General features: G+C 35.7%; 1 pseudogene; it reads right to left on the bottom strand.

The window, feature by feature from the left end:
- Window positions 1-2326: 2326 nt before the first annotated feature.
- Window positions 2327-5356, bottom strand: LOC142317583 (uncharacterized; annotated as a pseudogene).
- Window positions 5357-6324: the final 968 nt, after the last annotated feature.

The following is a 6324-nucleotide window of genomic DNA, read 5'->3' on the forward strand; positions in this document are numbered from 1 at the left end:
TTTTTATCGCTACACCGAATGCCATTTTAGAAAAACAATTTATCATGGTTAATATGTACCAGTAACCTTTGTTTGATCTAGCGTATGGAATCATCTCGACTATATCACTTTGAAATAAATCATTTATATCCTTTAGTTCAACCCGTCGAGTAGGATAGTTTCGACGGGCCTGACGATGAAGCTCTTTTGCTATTGACGACTTGACATTCATTGTTATACTAACAGTATTCCCTGTTATAAATGGGATATATTAGTTAAAAATAAGCAAGGGTATTTTAAAATTTGGTTCCTGTGGTAATGTGGAAAAATATTAATAAACAAAAAAATTATAATAGATGGGATATATTAGTTAAAAATAAGCAAGGGTATTTTAAACTTTTGTTCCTGTGGTGGTTTCTGTTGAAAAATAATAAATGGTGGGATATACATTAGTTAAAAAAGCAAAGGTATTTTAAAATTTGGTTCCTGTGGTAATGTGGAAAAATGATAATAGATGGGATATATTAGTTAAAAAAAGTAAGGGTATTTTAATCAAAAAGGTTATATTTTAGGTTTTTAAAATTTGGTTCTTGTGGAAAAATATTCATATACATCTTAAACAAAAAGGTTTTTTTTCTTAAATGGATATTTCTAAGAACAATAAGATTTTAAAAGTTATTAAGAAACTAATTGGTTAACAAGTGAGAACAGAAAAAAAATTATATTATTTATGTAGTAATAAATCTTCTATAGTTATTAAGAAATTAATTGGTTAAGAAGTGAGACTAGAAACAAAATTATATTATTTAAGCAGTAATAAATCTTTTATAGTTACATTATTTAAACTGATTTTATAATTACATTTCAAAAAGATATATCTTTTATACTTACATCTTTTAATTGAATATTATAATTGTATTTCAAAATACGGTAATAAATCTTTTATACTTACATCTTTTAAATGGATATTATAATTGTATTTAAAAAAGATATATCTTTTTTAATTATTTAAGAAGTGGGAATAGAAACAAAATTATATTATTTAAACGGTAATAAATCTTTTATACTTTCTCATTTAATTGGATATTATAATTGTATTTCAAAAAGATAAATATTATTTATACTGTAATAACTTATTTGAACTTACGTCATTTAATACTTGTTAGATGTGAATGAATATTATCTATACAATAAATAATGATCTTTTATTAACTAAAACTTTTTAATATGTACAGAATAAGTAATTACGTTATTTGTAATATGATAGATGGTAGTTAGATAATATTGTACTAGTATAAATACTTCTATTATTTCTAGTGTTAAAGTGAAAACATCATGTACGATAGTGACGGCAGTGATTCAGGTCCACAACCACCTCCTATTAGGGCTATGCCGTATAATTTGTCAGTCCTAGCATGGATTGTCATTTTGAAACAAGCAGTACATGAGTACCCATCTAGTGAGATGGTTGGGTTACTGAAACACATTTACGAACGAACGTACACCTTGATAGCAGACGAACCTGTAATTTATGTTACAACGGAAAGGATGTTAGGTCTTCCCACCAACAGGATACGGGGTCTGCACACTATGTGGATGCCACTCAGCCGGGCACTCCAGAAATTATTTCGCCGCCGAGTGCAATTTGTTCATATATCAGAGGAGTGTCCGGTTAACGAATATGATGGGTGGTTTACATCCACCATCGACTACCAACACTTACCACTCAGTAGACATCTAAGAGGAGAAAGCCATTTGTACCATGAGTGTACGTCACAAATAGGTGTTTATCACTTATTGGTTTTATGGGGAGGGGGAGGGGGCGAAGGTGGAGTGGGGAGGGGGGTAAAAATTTATCGACAATTCTTTAAAGGATTTTTATTTTATTTTACTTTACAAAAATTAAAAGAATTCTCAACAACACTTAACAAACATTAAGAAATAATTAAATCTACACAATAAATAAAATACTTTAAGTACATCGACGTAATATTACATGGGAAAATTCTTAATGTAGAAAGGAACAATAACCGTTTGATTAAAAATAATCATGATCGTATTCGTGCGGTAACCTTTTAAAGCTTGGTCTTTTGGACGGTATAGGGTTTTCATCATCATCATCCTCTGATCGTTTCAAACTACAATGTCCGTACGGTAGTGTATCAGTCGTATGTTGTGAAATGTACCTTTTGTCATCGTAAGGTGATAACGCCGTTTTTGATTGATTAACGGTAAATATTCGCTGATCGTAACTTCTTATACGGAGTGCATCAGTAGTTGTGATGACATTGTCAATCAGGCACTGTTTGTACAGTTCATGTCGAAGATCTTTCATAATATCCTAGTTTCATAGTATCCTAGGGACACCTTTTGCCACAGTCTTCTCGTTTCTATTGAAATCGAGAATACTGTACATCTTTGCACGTAACCCTACAAACTCACGAATCGGTTTACCGTTCATCTCGTCTTTAAATTTACAAAGTTGCTTTTTGTTCACTGAACTATAACACTGGTGGTTGGGAGGATAATCAGAAGTATCGAATTTATCTAAATCTTCTAGCATATCATTATAGACATCCTGCGTATGAATTTCATACATAAGACTATCGGTATCAGTCATTAATAACTTAATGTTGCCACCGTACCTATTGATAATATAATCATAATGAAATCGATACATGATCATCTTGCTAATGTCTAATACCGAAAACCCAATGTATATCGGACGATTAAGGAATATTTCGGTTTTCTTCAGACTAACCCCTACGACATGTGTTATAAATGTACCAAGCTTTCGCCCTAGGTTTAGCAATCACCTTATCGAGTTTTCGTTCGTCGGTTAAAAGTTTAAAGTCAATTCGGTTACGTACATTCTCAAGGGGTTTACCGTACACTGCATTGTTCATAAGTTTAAAGTAATCTTTTTCAAAATTATTCCTAGCCTCCGTCCTACGTTGGGTGTTGAATTCGATGTACGGTTGTAACCATCGGGATTGAGAGAACTCAACAGCTCTATGGATTTTATTTACAATCAATCCAAGTCGTGTATAAAGTTTGAGGTTTTTGTAGTGCAACACGTAACGTTGCTTTTCCAGAAGTGTTGTTAATAGTTTCGGTACTGGACATCTCTTATGCGGCCTACAGTGGGGTGAAACAATTTCGTTAATTGGGATTTTGCGTTCAGGTGCAAGTGGGTAGTCTTTATGGAGGTCGTGCAGATGCACCGGATACAATAAATCGACCTCCAAGATGTAACCCTTGTCACCCTCGTCTTCAATGAAATTAATGTCGAAGTTTTCGATTTCCTCATCACTCATCCACCGAAAGCTTCCGTAGGGTAAGGGCTCCACCATGGCGGTTCCGTAAAGGTTGTTGCAATCGAGATATTGTATCCAGGTTGTGGGACGTGTGTTGTATTCATCCGAAATCATGGAATTCTTGGCTTTGGCGTATCTGTTCGAAAAAATAGCGTCTCCCTCTCGTGTACCTTTTACAATAAATAGGTGCATATCTTTTCCGTCAGAAGTTCTAGTCTTTGGTTAGTATATTTTAACATAGCGTTCCAAGTAAAGTGGGGGGTCGAATAGAAGTGACATGGATCTAAACCGTAGAAATTCATTGATGTATCACGAAAACTCTCAAAGACATCAGACAGAAGAAGGACATCGCAAAGAAGGTAGAGATCATGATAATCACCTAAAGTACGACAGTTGAAGTTCTCCCATACTCTTTGGGCGTGTTTGTAGTCTTCATCAGAAATAGTGTCACGGGACAAATTGCTGAAGAAAGCTTCTAAGGGTGGTAAGGCGGTTTCGTCAAATTTCCGTTCATCCGTTATGTATTCGTACGGGTAATTCCTTTTTCGTATGAGAAGGTCTCGTTTGTTTCTGTCATTGTAAACTGTAGTCGTTCGTTTGAATACATTGTCCATGTCGGTACAGTCTTTTCCAAGATTACCGACAAGTTTTTCGAGAGATGATGATAAAAACTGATACGAGTCCAAGAACCGTAAATGACCGATTCTCAACGACTGAAATCGTGTTTGCTATACTGAAATCGGATGTGTTTGCTATACACTCGATTCTCAAATTTTTGACGTCCTGTATTTCCCAAGAGCCTGGACGATGTGATGGGCTTCGTAACCGCAAAAGTTGTGAAAAAATACAGGGATGTGCTCTGTCCGTTTGCAGTTCAAGTTATAATTGGTATGACAAGCACCGGGATAATGATCAGTCGTATGCGAATGGTGGAGTACGCGGTCGTCAATCAGCTGTCCATGACACAAGAAGCACTCTGTGGCCTTATCAAAGGCTAACGTGTTTTCTGGTGTCATTTCCAACGGTTTCTCTGTGTTCATAATTTTATATAACCGATTGCTGTGCTCCAGAAGCTCATCTAGCCTTTTTCCACAACCTTGTCCCCAACACTCGATACAAAACAGGTCCGACACAAATCTCCCCCTTTTCATCAAGTATTACATAACAGTAACCCGAAGGAAGGTGGAGGAGGTCCACCTTATTCGAGAAACTGGTATTCGGTTCAGGGGTGACGGTGTCAATCGGTACTATAAAAGACTCGAAATCAGCATAAATTGTATACGGTGCTCAGAGTGAATGAATAATCACGGAATCGCATAATACATTCCCTTTCGTTATTAGGATCAGGCATCTTCACCCGTTGTAGTCCATGCCGCTTACATTCGATCAAATGTTTTTCCATGTTTTGTTTTGCAACAAGAGCATTGGTTGAACTAAATCGATGTAAACAGTAAGGACAATAGTGACAGGTGGATTTGCTATTTGTCAGTTCACTCAGTAGTCGTGATAGTCCATTGTATCCGTTTTTAGTATTTATGAGAATAGTGAAAACTGTCTCGGTCATCACCTGTTACTATTAACAGGTGAATCATGTGTGTACGATTCCGATTCTCTGTAACACGAACTGGATATAGACGAACATTTTCATCTTTCCCCAGTTCGTAACCATACACGTTTATACTGATTTCTCGGTTTTGCCGCTCGAACAGATCGATATCTTTCACCTTTACGGGGTACTCGATACCGGTCATGTTCAGCTTCCTCTCGTGTTCAGCGTAACTTGACTGACGGTAATTGCGTCCGGGTTGATCAATCAGGTAAGCCAAAACTGACCAAAGGAAGCATTTTCTATCATAAAGATTTTTAACGTTGATGACCGCTTTTTTCTTTTTAATCTGTGGTGGTAATTCAATATACGAACTAGCTCCTCCGTATAGTGGGCGATACCGAACAATGTTTAAATCTAGACGATTTACTTTGTTCACTACCCACCCACTACCGATTTGAACAAACTTCGTGAGTTTCTGTGATTTTCTCGACGGACTCACACCACTGATCATCATTGGTCATTGTTACTATCTATATTAATTAACGTTCTTGTTTTTCCATGGAGATTAAGGTTGCATAATACAATCTCTGTCCTTTCCTCCATTGTTATCATTTTTTTCATCTCTACATTCACAACCACTAAACTTACCTTTTTTTAATTTTTTTATCTCGATGATCACGATAAAATGCAGGTGAAGAATTAAAATTTTTTTCACAACACAATGATTTATTACACTTTTATATTTAATCACACTATCGATAGACTACTCTTTACGCTTTGAAAGCAAGATTACAAATGATGAATTTTGTGAGGTAGGGTTTCTTAAGACATTTATAAAAGACGACAAACATTGTGGTCGCACCTACACAGTTGTTGTTGACCCCAAAAAGTTAAGCGCGTGGAGAAAGTGTTTATATTTATAACAGCAATCAATATTAAAAATCATTTTACGTAATTGCTTTTCGAAAAGATAAATCTTTAATACTGTCATTATTTTATTTAATTTTAAAATTGCATTTCGAAAAAAAAATTAATGCCGACTGAAATGGATAAATCATTTTTTATGTCAACTAAAAAAAGATATATCTAATTTTTTTAAGGCGGCTGACGACGTTCGAGGTCGCACGTACGCAGTTGTTAGTCCCGAATGTTGGATTGGCTTTCTTGAAGGGAAAGGCATAGATACCGACGCAACACAGTAATAAATCTTTTATAATTGCATTTCGAAAAAGATTATTAATGACGACTGAAAAAGATAAATCGTTTTCTTAGAAATACCCAATTAATTTTTTTATTTAAGGCGGCTGACGACGTTCGAGGTCGCACGTACGCAGTTGTTGTGGACCCCGGATGTTGGATAGGCTTTCTTGAAGGGAAGGGCATAGACGGAGACACAACGTTCGAGGTCGCACGTAGGCAGCAGTTGTTGACCTCAAAACTCGCGCACATGTTGCGTGTGTGTGTACACATTGACTGGTG

This window comes from Lycorma delicatula, chromosome 1 (genome assembly GCF_047948215.1).
Source record: "Lycorma delicatula isolate Av1 chromosome 1, ASM4794821v1, whole genome shotgun sequence".
Lineage (NCBI taxonomy): Eukaryota > Metazoa > Arthropoda > Insecta > Hemiptera > Fulgoridae > Lycorma > Lycorma delicatula.